Source organism: Mustela lutreola, chromosome 1 (genome assembly GCF_030435805.1).
Source record: "Mustela lutreola isolate mMusLut2 chromosome 1, mMusLut2.pri, whole genome shotgun sequence".
NCBI lineage: Eukaryota > Metazoa > Chordata > Mammalia > Carnivora > Mustelidae > Mustela > Mustela lutreola.
In genome coordinates, this window is record NC_081290.1 from 140,422,160 (window position 1) to 140,442,891 (window position 20,732).

Consider the following 20,732-nt stretch of genomic DNA (forward strand, 5'->3'; position numbering starts at 1 on the left):
AAGTCAAAAAGCAAGAGTTAAACCCGAATTCCTCCTACCTTAGTCCCTTAAAGTTAAATCGGCGAGCAAAAAGGAGAACCAAATTTAACTGATTTCCAGGTCTGCTCATTTCCTCACTTATGAAAAGCAGTAAGAACGTAGTATTTTAGATGTCATTAGGCTTACAAAGATATTTAAGACACAATCCTCAGAGTCAAAGAACTTGCCGTCAAAAACAAGTATGTAAATAAGTTGGCAGATAAAGGGCGATCTTTCTTTAGGATAGAATTCCATGGCAGATTGTATAGGGTGCAAAGGAGGATTGAGGAAACGTACTTTTGTTTCAAAAATGCCTGCTTCCCCCTCTTTCTCTGCCTGCTTCTCTGCCTACTTGTGATGTTTCTCTCTGTCAAATAAATAAATAAAATCTTAAAAAAAAAAAAAAAAATGGATCAAGGGCTGGCTGGCTCGGTTGGTGGAACACGCGACTCTCGATCTTGGGGTTATAAATTTGAGCCCCATGTTGGGTGTGGAGATTACTTAAAAATTAAATATTTCAAAAAGAGAGAAAAAGGATCAAAACAGGTTCTGGAATTGTTGTATGGTAGTATTTGAGGGGGTTTCCAAGGTTGTGGGACTGTGACAGGTGAAGATGAGCAGGTGAACAGTAGGCCATTAAGACATCAGTGTTTCCACAAAGAATGAGCCAACACGAATAGGCACAAAGGGAGTGAAAACAGCCGAGTTTTGTATAAGATACAAGATATGGGGAAAATAAAAGAAAAGGCTGGAACACTAGATAGAAGCCATCTTGTAGAGGGCCCTAACTGCCAATGTTAGTAGAGTGCACTGACAGAGCAAAATTTGAGAAGTACAGGTGAGTGACAGAACTCTAACTTAAGAGAACAAATTTGGTCGCAAGGAACAGGATGAGTTTCTTCAAAGAGAGAAAGCAGGGGCACCAGTAAGGAAGTAATACAAGAGTTTGCTCATTCATTCATCAAAGAAAAATTTACTTATCAAGTACTATAGGGCAGGCACATGCGTGCACTGAGGAAGCAAGGAACCAGGCATGGAGCCCTCAGGAGGCTTGAAATCTGGGGGGAAAGAGTATATCACCATTCAGGCAGCTAAGAACTCTGAAGGAGGTAAGACAACCCTGAGAGCCCAGGGGGTTGCGAAGAATCCCCAAGGAGGTAAGCCTTGGGTTAAATCTTGAGAGACAGGCAAGGGTTGGTCAAGGGAAGAAGAGAGGGAAGGAGAGTCAATCGGGAAAGACAACTCAGCTCTTGAACAACCTGACACATTCAGGTCTATCAGATGCTCTGGGCCAGAAGGAAGTGAGCCGAGACTTTTTTTTTTTAAATTAAAAATAATTACTATAAAGAAAATAACAGTCAACCATTTATTTACTAAGTACTTATTAAGCATGTGCCCAACACTGGTCTCTACACATGATCGTTCATTTAAGTCTCACAACTCTCTGAGTCAGGCATTGTGATTTGCATTTTACAGAACTACCCACTGACTTCAGCTGCTTCAGAAATTCACTTCTCAGAATCACATGGCTATTAGCTATTGATTGGGGGGCTTCAGACCTAAGTGTCTCTGACTTGAACATCAGTCTGGAGCCGTGAAGGCCAAGTAAGAGTTAGCCATACAAGGAAAGGTGGAACAAGCTGAAGGTATGTGTGTCAGCAGGGGGAAGACTGACCACAGGCTGTTGGGGATCACGAGCATGTGCAGTACGAGGCTGGGGGCAGGAGATGAGGGTGGAGGAGCCGGCAGAGGCCAGGCCACGATGGGCCTTGCTTTGTAGGCTGAAAGTATGAACTTTGGCCTGAAAGCGATGAGAGCCCTGGAAGACTTAGAAACATGACAGATTAGAAGGGACGGACACACTCCAGTTGAGGTGTGGTGAACGGGGCAAGACTGGGGGCAGAATTTCAGAAGTCTAGTGCGCGATGATGGTGATCCAGGCTTAGAATGCTCTGATGAGAAGCATTAGGAAGATGATGCTCAGGCAACCTAGGTCGGGGATGAATGGCGACCCCCCACCCCGCCACACACACACAGAAAAGTGAATTCAGGAGGAGCAGCAGAGGAGTCTGCCTGCTTGGAGACAGGACAGGGAAGGGGGTGGTGAGGACGGGAGAGAGAAGGTGGAGTTAAGTTCAAGTTTGGATGTAGAGATGGAAATGACTGGGACCACCACATGGAGATGTCAAACAGGCTGCTAGGTTCACAGTTCCAGGCTCAGAAGAAAGGTCTAGGTAGGAAACAAAGATTTGAATTGGAAATTTGGGCAGGAAAATAATTAGCACTGACCACTAACCAGGTACAGTTCATAAAGCTTTTCTAAAAATATTTCATTTGGGCGCCTGGGTGGCTCAGTGGATTAAAGCTGCTGCCTTCGGCTCAGGTCATGATCTCAGGGTCCTGGGATCGAGTCCCACATTGGGCTCTCTGCTCAGCAGAGGGCCTGCTTCCCGTCCTTTCTCTCTGCCTGCTTCTCTGCCTACTTGTAATCTGTCTGTCAAATAAATAAATAAAATCTTAAAAAAAAATACTTTATTTATTTATTTGAGAGAAAGTGACAGAGAATGAGAAATAGCATGAGCAGGGGGCAGGTACAGAAGGAGAGGAACAAGTAGACTCCTCACTGAGCAGGGAGCCCAATGGGGAGCTCGATCTCAGGACCCTGGGATCATGACCTGAGCCAAAGGCAGATGCTTAACCAACTGAGCCACCCAGGAGCCCCTCATAATGCTTTTCATGCATTTTCTCTTTAATCCTTTCAACAACCGTATTAGATACAGTTGTTATCCCCATTTTCCAGACTATGGACCTAACTAAGCCACAAGGACGTTCAGTAACCTGCCTAGAGCCACCCTATTCTTGGAGGATCCATATACTTCTACACCTTTACTTGCCAAATGTTTGTGCCTGTGATCCACGTAGAGACATCTCTTATGTTGCCGTTCAGTACAAATATATATTCTTCCCTGAAACCTAAGTTGCATGTAATCATACTGAGTCTTCTGCTGTTTCTTATTCTGTTTCACTTTTGAAGTAGGCTGGTTACAGCCCATGGTTTGATTCCCCAGCACTCTTGAAACCCACAGTTGGGAGACTCCCACCCCTGGCTCCGGCAATGGCAGTGGGACAGCCGAGGTGACATCACAGATGTTGGGTGGGAAACTGACTTCAGGGTGATTTTTAAGTTAAAAGCAGAACAAGATGAGAAGCAAATCTCTTCCACCAAATCACGCCCGGAGGACATGTCTGTGGAAGGTCACTCTTTAGCACTGAGTCATTTACGGCTGTCACACGCATTTATGGGGACTAAAGCCATTTCTGCTGCCAGGGTTTTCCACTGTGAGGAACAGGAAAAGATGCAGATGCCCTTACCTCTGGGGAATGTTGAAATGTTGGTCCTACAATCGCTCCAGTACTACAGGGCGGCAGGATTTGGGCACACAGCCCAGAGAAAAGCAGCCGTGGGTCTGCCCTCTGCTTTGATGTAATTCCCGTGGACAGTAATTGCAATAGGAAATAATACCGCCACGGCGGAAGTTATGGAATATGACATTTACCATCTCGCTCAGCAGGAAACAGCTTTGTTGGCAGGACTCAAGGAATTCACCCCCCCAAATGTATCACAGATCCTGAACGTACACATGTGTCTTTCCTTCCACTTCAGAGGAAGGGGGGAAATGTTCCTTTTCACTAGAATTAATGCCTTCTGAGGGACCCATCCACCTCCTCGCCACCTCCGGGGCCTCACTCCCCTGGTTAAGCCTTTCTTCCCTCTTTAGCACCATCACTTTCTCCTTCGGCAGGGCTCCCCTCCCCTCTGGCTTCAAACACATATGAGTACCCTCTAGAAAAGCCCCTCGGCACGAAGTCATGATGGAGGTGACGTACTGTTCTCTGTCTTGAGAGCGGCGCTGGTTCCCCAGCCACAGGCAGTGTCGAAGCTCCCAGAATTAACCACCAGGAGGGGGGATGTTACTCACTCTCTGCAAACTCTATCTCAGAAACACGACTGCAAAATGAAAGCCTCTTGACCCTTTTCCTTGATCCTGCCACCCGTGAAGGCCGTCCTCTCCCTCCTTCCAATGCCCAACGTAGATAAACCCCCAAGTCTTCCCCACAGCTGGTTCCTGTTCTCTTCCCACCTTCCTGGGGCTCCCGGCACTGAAACTTCCGCACGAAACCGTCTTTCTCTTCAGCTTTGGAGGTAGAGAACTTTGCCAGTTTCTCCTCTGCCTCTTTATTATTATTTTTTTAAGATTTTATTTATTTGTTAGCACAGGCAGGCAGAGTGGCAGCAGAGGCAGAAGGAGAAGCAGGCTCCCCATGGAGCAAGGAGCCCGATGTGGGACTCGATCCCAGGATGCTGGGATCATGACCTGAGCCGAAGGCAGCTGCTTAACCAACTGCGCCACCCAGGCATGCCCTGTCTGCCTCTTTATTATTATTATTATTTTTTTTAATAAGCATTGTGATTTATTTTATTTATTTATTTGACAGAGAGATCACAAGTAGGCAGAGAGGCAGGCAGAGAGAGAGAGAGAGGAGGAAGCAGGCTCCCCGCTGAGCAGAGAGCCTGACGTGGGACTCGATCCCAAGACGCTGAGATCATGACCCGAGCCGAAGGCAGCGGCTTAACCCACTGAGCCACCCAGGCGCCCCGTGTCTGCCTCTTTAAATGCTGCTTTGACTCACTAGTAATCCTCTAACTCTGGGAATGTGCCCAAATACCAAGCCCACCGCTTTCTCTAAATTGTATCCTGCAGAGATCGCCCCACTCCCAAGGCCTAGGGACCACTTGAACACACCTGACTCCCCAGATCAACAACTCTGAGAAGAGACACATGGTTCAGATCACCAGTGACTGCTGTGGACATCTGCACTCAGCTCTGTCTCCACCTCACATGCTCCCTTTGCCAGCTGCCCTTAACGATGCTAATGACCTCCCCTAGGGTCCTTCCTCCAGACCTGAAACCCCAAAGACTCCACTCAGCCTTTTGTATCATCAAGACCAAAGGAGGTAGAGTGCTCTGTAAACTGTCCTGTTCTCGACTTATAATGTATTAGCATTGCAACTACTTAAATCTTTTAAACTCTTTCTTTTAAAATGTCTGCCGATTTTACTCACTTTTTCTCCAACCACTCCCAGCCCATGGCTCCCTTCCTTCCCCACAGCGTGTTCCACATTCCGTCAATAGTGCATCTTTATGAAACAACCTTTTTTCTCTTACTCTGCAACTTAGTACTCTTTAAAGGCTCCTGTTACGGGCTGAATTTGTCCCCCTGAAAAAGATATGTTGAAGCCCCCAGTATCTGAGAATGTGGTCTTATTTGGAAATAGGTCTTCACAAAGGTAATCAAGTTAAAATGAGGTCACTTGGGTAGGTCCTAATGAGGTATGACTGATGTCCTTATAAAAGAGGGGCACTGGACACAGAGACATCCAAGGAAGACAGTGTGAAGACACAAGAACACCCCCTCCAAGCCGAGGAATGCCTAAGGCCACTAGAAGTCAGGAGAGAGGCACAATAGATTTTCCCTCACAGCCCTCAGAAGGAACCAACCATGCCCACACAGTACAGCACCCAAGTACTAGTTCACATTTCTCTGTCTGGCACAACAGATCCTCTTTGGTGTGGCCCCGTCCTCTTTCTTCAACCTTAGTTCTCCAAGACTTCCCTACCTAGACCTACTGGTCGGTCCTCCTCCAGTCAAAGGTGTCTCCCTGCTACTCTCCACCTGGGCTATAGCTCTCTACCCTTGCTTGGGATGTTCCCAACCTATCATGCCCTACCCACCTCTCTCTTCCACCTAAATCTTGACATTCTTTAAGCTCAAACTTTCACCCCTCTTCCCCAATTAGACTGTCACGGCTTGGCCTATGTTTTTTCCTCTCTCTTCTCTGAGTCACCACTGGACTTCTCATCTGTATCATATAAATTGACTCTTGATTATGTCTTGTTTACATAGCTCCCTCGTGGCTTTTTTGTGTGGTATTCTCAGATCTGGGATTAAATTTTAAGTGACTATTCTCTACTGGAAACCACTTTTCCAGATACCTTCCTAGATTTGTTTCCTTGAGAAAACATCCTTTCATCTAGAGATTCTCACAATTTTTGTATTATTTTATCATATGTCATCCAATCAAGTTCTACTGCGCATTTTGGTCCAGTGAGATCGACACTGTAGGTGTGAGTCCCAACTCTTCCTTTCTTGGAAAAGTCACTGGACTTCTTACAGTCTTGGTTTCCTCCAGAGCCATTGTAAAGGTAGGATGGAATAATTTATGTGAAAGTGATTGTTAAAAGGTAAAGATGTGCTCAAACATGAGATTAAATCATTATCATCATCTCAGTGCCAATTTAGCTCAGCTAGTTAGCTGCCATGCTGATGAAATCATGCACATGAGCCAAGTGAGCTGGTTCACAGGGACCAATAATTTTCATTACTAATACAGAGTGAGCAGAGAGATGGAGAAAGCTGCAAAGTACATCCTGGTTCATCAGCAGGGTTATCTTCTTAAATAAAAGATAGATAGTGCCCTCAATCTACTTAAGGCATGCAGGATCCCAGGATTTTGGCAGAAATAACAGACAGGCCCTGTCATCATCAACTCTGGTGCATTAAATCCACAAGATAATATATTATGCCTAATTCAAGAGTTTAATGAGTTGTTTTGCTTTGTTTTGTTTTTTGCCTTGGTAATTGTATTCTACTGGTTTTAAGACTGAAAGATAACCAAGAATTGCTATATCTGCCTGCAATACAAAAAGCAAGTCAATCTCTCTCAATTTAGAATTATTCCAATATGGCTCATCCCATGGGCATATTGAAACAGGGAAGAGCCAAACCATTATTCCAATTCCCAGTGAGGACGAGATTTAGTAGTATACAGACTCCAAATGTTTGGTTAGTATTCGCATCCTAAACCCCCCAAACCTTCCCTTCAAAACCAGCCATATGAATTTAGACTTCTTCTTCTTGTTGTTTTTAAATTAAGGGATTCCAGTAACTTTCTCTTTTACTTCATCTTTCGTATTTGTCCCACGAACTTTAATACACTGGCCGATGATTCAGGTGAATCAAGTGGTCATTCTTAAGTTGCAGACACCAAATACAGCACGTGTGGTAAAAACATTTAAGTATTACAGCAGAGATTATTTGTAAAATCTAGAAAGCTGAGCCCTGGGTCTCGGGGGGGGGGGCACCTGGGAGACTCGGTTGGTTGGGTATCTGCCTTTGGCTCAGGTCATGATCCCAGGGTCCTGGGATCAAGTCCTGTGTCTACATCCCTGCTCAGTGGGGAGTCTACTTCACCTTCTGCCCTCTGCCTCTCCCTCTGCTCATGTGCTCACTCTCTCTCAAATAAATAAAATATTTTTTTAAAAAGGAAAGAAAATAGATCTATGGGGTGCCCGGGTGGTTCAGCCGGTTAAGCATCTGCCCTTGGCTCAGGTCATGATCCCAGGGTCCTGGGTCCGAACCCCACATTGGGCTTCCTGCTCAGCGGGAAGCCTGCTTCTTCCTTTCCCACTCCCCCTGCTTGTGTTCCCTCTCTCACTGTGTGTCTCTCTCAAATAAATAAATAATAAAGAAAGAAAGAAAGAAAGAGAAAGAAAGAAAGAAAGAAAATAGATCTAGGACAAGAGCTGGAAGTCTGAGTGTCTCCACCTGGAATGACTCCTTCCCTCTTGATCTGCTGGTGAACTCCTGGGCACCCCCCAGACTAGCCATCAACAGATTCTAGCAGAATGGCTGAATAATGAAGACTGAAGACCAGCCTAGTTATAGACAGATCTGGCAATACTTTGGTGAGGGGATTTATCCAAGGGACTTGGTGAAGGGAAAATGGCTTAGGGGGAAAAAAAATCTAGGAAAAGAAATTTAGTTCTATCTAGATTTAGTCCTAGTGGGGAGCATCCTCTACAAAATAAGTCCCAAATATGCCAAGAATATTTTGTACTGCATTACAAATGAAAACCAGCTCCCATGCAGATGGAATGAAGAATTTCATAACCCAATAAATCCGCCTGCCTCCCAGGACGGAAACTGCTTTAACTACTCCAAACAAATTCTTACAGATTTCCCACTCTTGATGTGTAAAGGCTTTTTAGAAATTCGGCTGAATTTGGTCTGTGATAGATGCTTATTAAAAATTCAGAATCTTTGTTTAAGCCAAAACAATGTATGTGGACCCCAAGTAAAATCCTTGTCGAGGAAATCCCTGAGAAATCTGGGGTTTTTTTCTCTCAATGAAGTTATGTTAAAAATGAAGAACATACGTTCTTCTGCGGGATCTGTAGTTGAGGTGGGATATTGCAGTAAATGTCAGAACCCCCACACCCTTCACTCCCACCTCTTCCCTTCCCAGGCTTCTCAATATTTTCATGTTGTTTTGGTGGGTGGTTCGGCAGCTTTTGTGGGCTTTAGACTTCAAGCTCCCATTACTTTGTACTTGAGGTTTCTGGATTGAGAGGTTTGTGGAGGAAAGTGAAGACAGCACTTCACTCCAAGGGGAATTTCTCCTTAATAGCCCCAAATAGGGAAAAATAGCAACAGGGGCGCCATTAGCCTCCGCTCATCCTTCCTCTAAGCAAATGGCACCCATCACAGATCCTGATCAAGCAACGTGATTGTGTGGCTTCTGTGTGACCTCGGGCAAAACACTGGATTTCCTATTTAAGGCTCATTTGTGGTAGAGCGTATGGCCCATCAGACCCAGGAAGCACACGTTGCTTCTCTAAAATGCAAAGAGCTTTGTAAAGATTTTAATGGTACTGGAAATCTGGAGACCACGTTCTGGAACTACTAAATTTGGTTTTCATCAGCGGCTTCATTGTTGGCTGAGATTTAGAAGCAAAAGGCCCCTATTTTTTGCCATCTGTTTTCTGCAGCAATCAAGGCACAAACATCCAGCCCATTCGAGTACCCTTTTATCCACTTTCCTTACGGGGACCTCTGATTAACCACGCTAAATACGGGGTTATCCAAGGAACACTAACATTTCATGAGAGGTTCATTTTTTTCATCTCCTTCTTTGACTATAGTGGCCATTATTTTGCCTTTCCTAACAAAATCCAATGCACGAGTAAGCAAAGGAAACCCCGAACACAGGCTGAAGGATAAAGGGGGGCCAAGTGGTCCAATGCTGCACCGAAACGATTCACTCGCCAACACCACTGTGGAGACTGCTGTGCACCGAGGTAGCCTGTGCTGTTGCTAAGGCCAACTACGCCACTGATTTTGAATTACAAAAGCACTTTCAGTTCTAAAATAATTAAGTCATGGAGATGAAAAGTACAGCGAAGAAAAAAAGGGGGTGGTATTAGACTGACCCCCAAGTTCCCGTTCTTTTGCATCTGCTAAAAGTTCCTATCTCTTTCCTCCCCCGCCACCCCACTCTCATGCTTCTAGTTCACTATTTTAATTCCCAGCAGAATCATTAAGTACAACAGGCTGCCCAGCTACAAAGCTGGACGTGCACACTCCCATTGTGTCCTGTAGTCGAGGACACGCAGGCAAGCTAACAAGATGCAAATCCCATTCAATGTGGCCAATGTCTTGTTCTATCCCTATGCAAAGGCCCAGAACACTCATTCTTTTAGGCAGTTTTATAATCTGGCTCTGACACCACTGCTGAACGTGTAACACTAATTTAAATAAACCACAGGTGGTTAGCAAAAAAGAGACAGTTCTGTCTTTGTTTAGTCTCAGAGGTTATTTTCACGATGAAAGAGACTGGTTGCATGTTCTTAGGCGAGGTTCAAGGATCTCTATCATTCACCCTCCAGGAATGTCCGCATTGTGAGTCATCTGGGTGCTAGTCGGGTTCCTGCTGAACTGCTTGGTGACTAGGGAAGAAACATTCTAGGAACAGAGGCACGCATCGAATAGGGGTCTTGGAATTATGAAGCAAGTGTCACTTCACCCAGGTTGTGTTGAAAGAGGCAAGAACACAACTTACTCTGCCAACGGAAGCAAATCTCATGTGAATTACCATGGTGATTCCCCCAGGATGTGGTTGTATGTAGCTGAACTACAGACGGGGTTCTTCCCACAGACTTGGACCTGCTTTCCCAGGCGAGGAACTCAGTGCACAGGTGGGACAATGCACACTAATGCTTAAAGTTACCACTGAGGCTTGAAACTGCTTCCATGGCAGATGCTCACCTTTTACTCAATTGTACATTACAGATCATAAAGCAGGGGGCTTGAAACACAGTACATGTTAAACAATACCTGTTCGCTGACAAACTAGGCTTAAAAACACCTTTCCTTTCTTCTACCTGATTGGACAGAATAGTCGGAAACATAAATGGGTCTAGTCTTTCACATTTTTGGTCTCATGTCAGATCTCTCTTTTCAGGAGTCTTAATCAGAAAGATTTTTCCAGTTGGTTTACTTCCTGGTCTTCAAAATCATCATTCCTGAAGGTCTGTATTGAGAGTCTAAAGTGCTAGTCCTGGGCGCCTGGGTGGCTCAGTGGGTTAGGCCGCTGCCTTCGGCTCAGGTCATGATCTCAGGGTCCTGGGATCGAGTCCCGCATCGGGCTCTCTGCTCAGCGGGGCAGGGAGCCTGCTTCCCTCTCTCTCTCTCTCTCTCTCTCTGCCTGCCTATCCATCTACTTGTGATTTCTCTCTGTCAAATAAATAAATAAAATCTTTAAAAAAAAAAAAAAAAAAAAAATAAAGTGCTAGTCCTTTCCCTAACTGGAGATGAGCCAGTCAGCAAGACTTTAATGCCTTTCTGGATATTTTGGTAGGAATCAGTGACTATATTTAAACTAAACAAGACGTCCCTCAAACAGCAGACATTCTGAAACTTGGCAATCATTTACAATAAGGAGACAGCAATTTAAAAGGCTATTCTCCTTCCAGAATTATAACTGCCTCCAGCATAATTCTACAAACTGCTCTGGTTCCTGAAGTCTGCACTTCTTAGGTTCCTTCATTTTCCTGCAGTTAAAGCAGAAGGAAACTTGTACCCACAGCTTCTATTTGAACACTTCTAAACTGTCCTAAGTTAATAAAGATGCTGACATAGTGTTTTTGTTTGCCTCAAGGACACATCCTAATCTTCCTGGCCAGCCCTTCTGCCTCCATAAATTGCATCCAGACATCCAATATGTTCAGAAAAAAAAGAATGTAGTGAAAATTCTAGGACGGGGATATTTCTGTTCAGGGATTAAGATGAGATTCACAGGCAGGAAAAAGCCAGCATTTGTATGACAAAATATTTGCCCATGAAAGCTCAGTTTCTGAGGTTCAATTTCCACTAAATTCTCAAAAAAAAAAAAAATTTAAAAAACCACATAAAAGCTGAGTGGCTAGTATCCATGGTTCCATATCACTAGATTTCCTCTCCTTCATTCCCCCTCCACTTGCTTATCTCAGAGGTCGCACTTGTCAATTCTTCTAGAGCCAAGACCAAATTCTATCCATGTCAAAGACCTACTAATCTCTTCCAGAGAAAATAATGAACTAAACTCAACAGACTTGCAGGAGCTTTTTCCGACTTTCCAACTAGCAGGTCCGTCTCAAGGTCTAATATATAAGGGCACAAAAAATAACGTTGATAAGGGAGTATGATTATACATCAGCCTTGACTCAAGGCTTTTTGTTTTTAAGATTTTATTTATTGATTCTGAGAGAGAGCATAAGTGAAGGCAGAGGGAGAGAGAGAATTTCATGCAGACTCCACGTACTCAATCTTAGGACCCTGAGATCTAGGCCTGACTTGAAATCAAGAATCCGACTGAGCACCCCTCCCCACCCCGCCTCCTACCTCAAGGCTTTTAAGATAACAGTCTCAGAGAGGCTTCTCAAACAGACGTCTAGGAATATACATCTTCTCATGAAACCCAAAAGAAAACAGTCATTGTTCCTACCCACATCATCAGCAGAAGCATCAAAAGAGTCTTGCCTGTACCTGCCAGCATAAACTTTTAGGGCCTGAATAAATCAAGCTAAAAATTGTCTTTAGGGAATTTTTAACCCAAGATAGATTTGGGGTGAAGCGAGCAGTGGAGTGATGAGATGACAAAGTTCTGATAATGTTACCTCCCCAGAATTCCAGGATAGCATTTTCTTTCTTCCTTCTTTCCTTCCTTCCTTCCTTTCTTTCTTTCTGATTTTATTTATTTATTTGACAGAGAGAGACACACCGAGAAGGAACACAAGCAGGGGGAGTGGGAGAGGGAGAAGCAGGCTTTCCGTGGAGCAGGGAGCCCAATGCGGGGCTTGATCCCAGGACCCTGGGACCACTACCTGAGCGACTGAGGCACCACTCAGGATAGCATTTTCAAAGGTTCCTTGGGCATTACTGTATTATCCAATTGGTTTATTTCCACTCAACAGGCAAATTCTCACCAAACAGCTCTAGGAGAGTAGTGAATTACAGCTACTCTGAAAAGGTCAAATAAACAGATCACTCCTGAGCCCCGAGGTAAATATGCAGCTCTTTCTAGTGTAGTCATTGGACAGAAATTCAAAGGACAGAATTCAGTCCAAGGGCAGACCAAAGAAAAGGTCAGAGTCTATGCTGTTAATTCTCAGGAAGACTCCCTACCCCATTTATATTCCGTGTCCTATGAGAAGTTCCTTCCACTTGTGTTCTAATACGAAGCAGAAATAACAAGCTGACCAGGCAATTAGGAAATCAGGGAAGAAAATATCAAAATGATAATGCAAGAAAAACAATTCAAGATATAGACGCCAGCGTCGCTTTTGAAAGATACAGTGGAATTTCCAATGCAGGATTTAACAGACATAGAATTTTCTAGGAAAATAAAGATAAGATTTGGGGAAACCTGAGATGAACGCTGTCATCTAAACAAACCTTGACGCTGAAAAGTAATGATATCCTAGAGTCCATGATCCAAAATAGAGTCATGTATGTACTAAAAGGAATCGTGTAGAAAAGGGTAGAAAGAAAAGCAAGCGCACAGGGAAAAAAAAAATGTGCACATATGAGGGTGAGTGAGGGGGTGGGTGTGGTATTAACCCTCTATCTAGTCCAGAATAAGACTGAGTGATCTCACAGTGAAGACTTTTCATTAATGTATGTGGCCTCACCGAACTCAGCCAAATTCCTACTTACCTTAAGGGAGGAGGAAGGCAGAGGGTTTTTTTTTTGTTGTTGTTATTTTAAATTGATCCTTGATTGCTAACTGTACCTAAATTTGCAGAGGAGGGAAACATAACGTGGGTCATAAAGAATTCAATCAAATTCTTTGCCTCTTTGGTGGAGGTTGTGATAGTCAAAGTGTTCTGATTCCTGCTCTTTGTCTCAGGTGAAGGACAGGTACTACATCTGCCAAGGATGAAATCAAGTGGAAATCTGAAACTAGAGGTCAAGCAGGGCCAGGAAGTAGTGACCCGGGGCACAGTCCGTCCTCCAATCCCCTGGTAAAGGAACCGGGAAATACAAGTTATTGGGTGTCAATCCCATAACCGCATGCTAAAAATCTGATGAAAAAATTAATCTCCATTTTAACACACCAAAAATTGTCTAGTGAAAAAAGCACTGGGGTGCGTAGGGCACAAGAACAGCCATGCCTCTTTCCCTAGGGGCTAACCTCATCTTTGGATGTCTGGAACTCTAAGGACTTTAAAATTAACTAGGTAAAAAAAGCACCGAATCTAAAGCTGCCTCTGTTTCATAATTTAAGGCTGGCGATTTCCTGAGGGAATGGAGCAGCAAAAATGCTACCAGTTGCTCTATGGGGTTGGATTACGGTGGGAACAAATTTGGGGTTTCCAAGAAAGCTTTGGATCTGACAGGCGTTTCATACGACAATCGTTTCTCCTTACCCCGATTTGTCAGCAACATAGGGTTTTCAACACGGGGCATGCGTGTTCGAAATAAACCATATCCACCAAAAAGAGCCCTGCAAACCCTCAAAAATCAACATGTCCCTCTTCTGATAAGCTAGAACTGTAACATGCCCTCGAGTTGCATGAAAGCTAATAGGAAGGAAACCTATTTGAGTGGTTTTTGCAAAACGACCAAAATTTAAGAGAAACAGGGAAAGGAAACCCCGTCGTTTAAAAAATAAATAAATAAAATCATTAAAGCAAGCCTTTTTAAGATCGCAGAATATCCATTTTCCCCCCACCTCGGTGCACAATGACGTGAACAGTTTTACTTCCGAAGCTGTGCACAGATACTGCAGGCAGGACAGAGGGGCCCGGTTCCCCCCGGGGGACCTCGGCCGGCCCGGGCCTGAGTGGACGCCGAGTCAAGGCTCAGCACCCTCCGCGGCCCGACAGCGCCGGCCGCCGCGCGTCCCCACCGGCGCCCGCTCCAGCCTGGCATCGCCGCACCGCCCGCAGGATCCGGAAGCGGACCGGCGGCCGCTGCCCTCGCCGCAGTCCGCGGGGACCCGGGCCGGAGCGGAAGGCTCCGGGCGGACCGGGCCGCGCCGCCCCAGCCCCGGCGCTGACTTACTGCCCGTGGGCGCCTCGCTCCGCGGAGAACCGGCGCGCTGGCGGGAGGCGGCGGGCGGCGGCTCCGCCTCCGGTCGGGCGGCGGCCCCCTCCAGGGCCGGAGTTTGCTCGCGCGCGGCCCCTGCGGCGGCGGCCGGCGACCTTGGCTGGCGCGCTCCTCCCGGAGCCGTATCTGAAGTGGAGCCGCTTCAGCGCCTCGTGGGGTCCGAGAGCGGGGCTGAAGGGGCACAGACAGGCGAGCGGGAGCAAAGCTGCCTCCCAGCTGGCTTCTGGAGGCCCTGGACTCGGTGTCCCCGGTTCCAAAAGGCTCTCTGGTTGGTCATTTCCATTCGGTGCCGAGGCGCGGAGCGGCGAGACATCTGTTTTCCATAAGCCGCGAGGCAGGGGCAAATCCTGGATTACGGGTTGCCCGGCCCCCGCAGCATTCCCAGACCCCGCAGGGCAGCTAATCCCCGCACAAAGAGCAGGAAAACAACACGCAAGTTGGTGCCCAGTTCCAGAAAGATTTCCCAGTGCGATGACTAAAGGCTCTTGCGCCCAGCCTCCGGGGAAGGGCCAATCGCAGCCCGGGGGGGGGGGGGGCAGAGGAGAGGGGGTTGGCTGGGTTCGCAGGTCTAGTCCGGCGAGCGCGTCCTCCCTGCCAGTCCTGTAAACACAAATGCAAACTCTGGCCCTCGGGGGGAAACGACTTGAGTTGGACGAGGCTGAGACAACCCAAAAGGGCCAGCGTCCATTCTTGGGACCGTTTACGCCACTGAAAGCAATCATGACTCCTGAATGGGAGACAGGAAAAAAAAAAAATCTCTGCGTTTACTTTAGTAAATTCTGATAATGAGTCACTGCGACACCATCATCTCTGAAAATGATAAGAAATGACTGCCTCTTGGGGACTTATTGTTTATTCTGTAAAATAGGTTTGGGTAGGAAGTATTACCCAACTCATCATCCCCGAATTCCTTGCTTCCTTCTAGAAATTTTTTTTTTTTTAAAGATTTTGTTTATTTACTTGACACACACAGAACGAGAGAGAGAGAGAGAGAGAAGGAGATCACAAGTAGGCAGAGAGGCTGGGTGAAAAAGAGGGGTAAGCAGGTGTGGGGCTCAATCCCAGGATCCTGAGATCATGAACTGAGCTGAAGGCAGAGGCTTAACCCATTAAGCCACCCAGGTGTCCCTCTTCTAGAAACATTTATGAGTGCCTCCCATGTGCCAGGCACTAGGCTGAGAACAGAAAGCTGCAAAAAGCCTTCAGTCTCTACTCTAAAGCGCCTTACTATTGAGAGACTGAGGGGAGGTGGGGGCTGAGAGGAGGCGGCCAACAATTTCAGCCCATGGAGAAATTCCTATGATAAGAGTGTATGGCCAGAGGGTTAAGGGAACATAGAAGCGGGCTTTCGATCATGCTAGAAATTAAGGAAGGCTTCCCACAGGAGGATGCATTTGTGTTTTGAAGACTAAGTAAGCATTAGGCAGGATGGAGAGAGAGAGGCAGGGAAAGATCTGAATTTCTGTATGGCTGCAGAAAACAGGTGAGAGGAACAGAGGTGAGAGACGTGGTTATGGAGTCAGATGATGACAGTCTCATCTGCTAAGCTCTGGGGTTGGACCTTTGGAAGCTGTGGGGACCCTTGTGCTTCACACAGATTACTGAGGAAGGCATATGGAAGGAAGATAGCCCAGGACCGGGTGTAGGTGGGTGGGGATGGATGGGAAAGTCTCCAAAGATGTGAGAGACAACACCTTTAGGACATGGAGGGGAACAAGGAGGGGAGTGAAGCTGGAGGCTATCACCCTGACATGCATGTGCACCAGGGTGGATGGAGAGTACCATCTGCCAAGACAGAGAAATGAAGGGGGAGCTAGTGGGACCAGAGAAAGGATGAGCTGAAGTTTAGACAAGTTGAGTTTATGGCTTTTGTAGGATATCCAAATGCAAATACCCCAGCAGGCAAGCCAGTCCCATGGATCTGTAAGGTAGTTTGGACCTTGTGGACTAGCAATGCAAATTAGAGAGTTATCCATCTTTATGTAGAAGGAAAATACAGGAGTAGAGAACAATTCACTTCCTCTGCTAGGCTGCCATAACAAAGTACCACAAACAGAGGCTTCAACAACAGAAATGTATGGTCTCACACTTCTGGAGGCCAGATAGACAAGACCTGTGCCAGGAGGACCACACTCGCTCCGACAGTGCCAGGCAAGGATCTGTTTCAGGACTCTCTCCTCACTTCTAATAGTTCCTTGGCTTGTGGTATCATAAGTACAGTCTTCACGTGGTACTCTCCCTGCATGAGGGTGTCCACATTTCCCCTTCTGTCAGGATACCAGTCATATTGGATTAGGCAGCCCCCCCACTCCAGTGTGATCTCATTTTTAACTAAGTACCACGGTCCTTATCTTTATTTCTTATCTGGAGATTACCTAATCTCCATATAAGGTAACGCTCTGAAGTAGTGCCAGTTAGGACGTCAACCTATGAATTTCAGGGGGACACAATTGAACCCATGACATCCACACAATTTGGATTGAGTTACTCAGAGCAGGACTGAACATGTCAGTGAGGAGAAACATCAGCTTTAAGGGGCAAAGAGAGCAGCTCCAGACAGAAACAGAAAAAACTGATTAGAAAGGTACAGGAAGGCTGACCCACACACAGGGAAGAGAAATGTTTTTAAAAAGAGTGATTAGGGGCGCCTGGGTGGTTCGGTGGGTTGAGCCTCTGCCTTCAGCTCAGGTCATGATCTCAGGGTCCTGGGAACAAGCCCCGCATCGAGATCTCTGCTCAGTGGGAAACCTACTTCCTCCTCACTGCTTGCCTCTCTGTCTACTTGTGATCTCTCTTCAAACGAATAAATAAAGTATTAGTAAATAAATAAAATAAAGAGTGGTTAATAATGAATAATGGAACACTACATCAAAAACTAATGATGCACTGTATGTTGACTAACTGAACATAAGAAAAATAAATAAAATAAAATTAAAAGAAAAAAGAGTGATTAACGTTGCCAAATGCTTAACAAGCAAGGAAAGATAAAGCTAGAAATTGCCCATTGTGTTTAGATTGTTGCAGTCGTAGGACCAAATGGCCAGCCTAGTAGCTGAACTTCAAAGGACCCACTTAACTCCAACATTTTATGACTTTAAAACCACTGCCCAGGCAAACCCATTGAGAGAAGTGTGGGATAGTGAACATTTGTTTGAGTCTCATCTCCCAAACCTCTGCCCACTTTCTCAGCCTCCCTTGCAGGTGGGGCTTGAAACTGTGATGTGGACTCTGGCAGTCGGAGGGATAAACATTAGACTTCCGTTGGGATAAAGGCAATAGGAGAAGATGGACCCCAGAGAAGCCATTTTCTGTCCTGTGGCAGAACTTGGCAGAGATATGGACCCTAAAGGGCCAAAGGTCCAACAGAGCGTCTGTGGTGGCTGTGTTCAGAGGAACAGAATTAGGGCTCATTCTGGAACCATCTGTGGTATAATTTAGGTATTACTCTCAGCTGAGTAGCCTCCGAGCCTGATTCTCTAGATTTCTTAGAGATTCTCTGAGCCACTTAATATTCTTCTTTTTCATTTCTTTTTTTTAAAGATTTGTTTTTATTTATTTGTGAGAGAAAGAGAGATAAGAGATAGCATGAGCAAAGGGAAAGGGAGAAGCAGGCTCCCTGCTGAGGCCGGAGACTGATGTGGGGCTCCATCCGAGGGCCCTGGGATCATGACCTGAGCCAAAGGCAGATGATTGACCAAGTAAGCCACCCAGGTACCCCAGTATTCTTCTTATTGAATAGTTTTATTTAAATAAAATTCACATACTATGAAATCCATCTATTTAAGTGTACAGTTCAGTGGTTTTTAGTATATTCACAAAGCTGTGAACTATCATCACTATCTAATTCCAGAACATTTTCATCATCCCAGAAAGAAATCTCATACACACTAGTGGTCACTTCCCATTCCCCCGTTCTCTCAGCCCCTAGTGATCACTAATCCACAGTCTATCTCTAAGGATTTGCTTATTCTGGACATTTTTTATACATGGAATCATATAATTTGTGGCCTTTTCATGCTTCCCTTCTTTTGCTTAGCCAATTTTTTCCAAGGACTATCCCTACTGCAACACATTCCAGTATTTCATTCTTTTTTATTGGCAAATAATATTCCATTGCATGAATAAACCACATTTTCTTTATCCGTTTATCAGTTGATAGACATGTGCATTGCTTCCGCTCTTTGGCTAGTATGAACAAAGCTGCTATGAACATGTGAATACAATTTTTTGTTTGGACATGTATTTTCATTTCTCTTGGGTCTATCTAAGAGTAGTGTTGCTGGGTCATAGGATAATCCTGTGTTTATAATTTTGAGGAACTTCCAGACTATTTTCCAAATCAGTTACATCATTTTACATTACTGCTCACAATATATGAGGGTTCCGATTTCCTAGTGGGGGTGAAGTGGTATTCATTATGGTTGGGATTTGATTTCCCTAATGATGTTGAGTATCTAATACTAATATCTAATATCTAATACTAATAATATTGAGATTCTTTTCATGTGCTCATTGGCCAGTTGTGTATCTTCTTTGTGAAGAAATGTCCTTTGAAATCTTTTGCACGTTCTATTTTATTTTAAAGATTTATTTATTTTAGAGAGGGCACATGCACCTGGGAGCATGTGCATGAGAGGGGAGAGGCAGAGGTGGATGGAGAGAGAGCAGGAGAGAGAGAAGCAGACTCCTTATTGAGCATGGAATCTGACACCAGAGTTCCATCCCAGGACCCTGACACTGGAGCTCCAGTCCAGAACCCCGAGATCATGAACTGAGTTGAAATCAGAAGTCAGATGGTCAACTGACTGAATCCCCTAGGCACCCCAGAAATCTTTTGCACATTTTGCAAAAATAATTTTTTAAAATCATAGTTAAATATACATAGCCTAGAATTTACCACTTTAACCAGTTTTATGTGTGCAGTTCAGTGACATGAAGTACATTCACAATGTTGTGCAACCATCATTCTTTCCCCATTAAAAATAAATAAATAAATAAATAAATAAATATTTATTATATATATATTTATTATATATAAATATATAATAAATATATATATTTATATATTTATTATATATATATTATATATATATATATATATTTATTTATTTATTTGACACAGAAAGAGAGAGAGAGCACAAGTAGACAGAGCGGCAGGTAGAGGGAGAGGGAGAAGCAGACTTCCCATTCAGCAAGGAGCCCAATGTGGGGTTCAAACCCAGGATGCTGGGATCATGACCTGAGCACAAGGAAGACAATTAACTGACTAAGCCACCAAGGTGCCCCTCTTCCCCCATTTTTAGTTGTCTTTTACAATTTATCTTTTACTATTGAGTTTTTTTATTCTGGATACAAGTCCCTTATCACCTATATGATCTGAAAATATTTTCCCTTATTCTGTAAGTTGTCCTTTCACTTTCTTGGTGGTGTCCTTGTATTTTTTTAATAAATTCATTTTATGGTCAAACTAACTAGAGTAGTTTCTGTTGTCAGCAGTTAAGAACATTGACAGATGCACTGAGTTCTACTAAAGACAATCCTTTTACTATTTTGTTTTCTATGATAACCTGTCTCATTTCACATCTTCTATCTAATATTGTCTTAGAATTTTGGGTTTTTTCCCCCCTACAGCTTTCCTCGTTCTATTTTTTTTTTAAGATGTATTTAGTTATTTGGGGGAGGGGCAAAGGGGCAGGGGGAGAGGGAGAGAGACTCTCACACAGACTTCACACTAAGAGCTGAGCATGTTGTGGTGCTTGATCTCTTGACCTTGAGTGACCTTGAGATCACCACCTGAGCTGAAACCAAGAATTGGATGCTCAAACGATCATACCACTCAGGCATCCCAGACCTTTTTTTTTTTTTTTTTAAAGCTTTTAAAATTCTATCTGAATCGCACTCACCCACATCTTACATTTCCGGGGCAATAGACCCAAAAAATCCATGACCACCCCCAACACAGTTATAGCTACCAGCAGCCCTCCCAACTATTCCCATCTCTATCCAGCCCTGACCCGGAACCTTGGAAGTCCTGTGTTCTTCTTCTCCCCAGACCCCTCCTCCTCCTCCCCTCCCTTCCCTGGGTTACACTGCCGCCAGCAGGTGGGATGTTATGAATGAGCTCAGTGTCACACCATCCACAGTGCCCAGGACAAGGCTCTGCAAAAACCTGGAACACAACATGTCAGGTTAAACTGAATCTTGCTACCTATTTCCTCATTTTT

The 20,732-nt window shown here is 44.8% G+C and overlaps 1 protein-coding gene across 7 annotated transcripts in view; it reads right to left on the minus strand.

Annotated features, from left to right (window-relative positions):
* Window positions 1-20,732, minus strand: part of TRIM2 (tripartite motif containing 2) — a 113,521-nt gene that overhangs the window by 81,121 nt on the left and 11,668 nt on the right. The window contains exon 1 of one of the 7 annotated variants that reach the window (XM_059175280.1): window positions 14,464-14,781. The exons of 5 other annotated variants lie outside the window; for them this stretch is intronic. The gene's annotated coding sequence lies outside the window, so the exon portion shown is untranslated. Of the gene's footprint in view, window positions 1-14,463; window positions 14,782-20,732 lie in introns of those variants that run through there. One more of the 7 variants, XM_059175275.1, reaches the window with a different exon arrangement.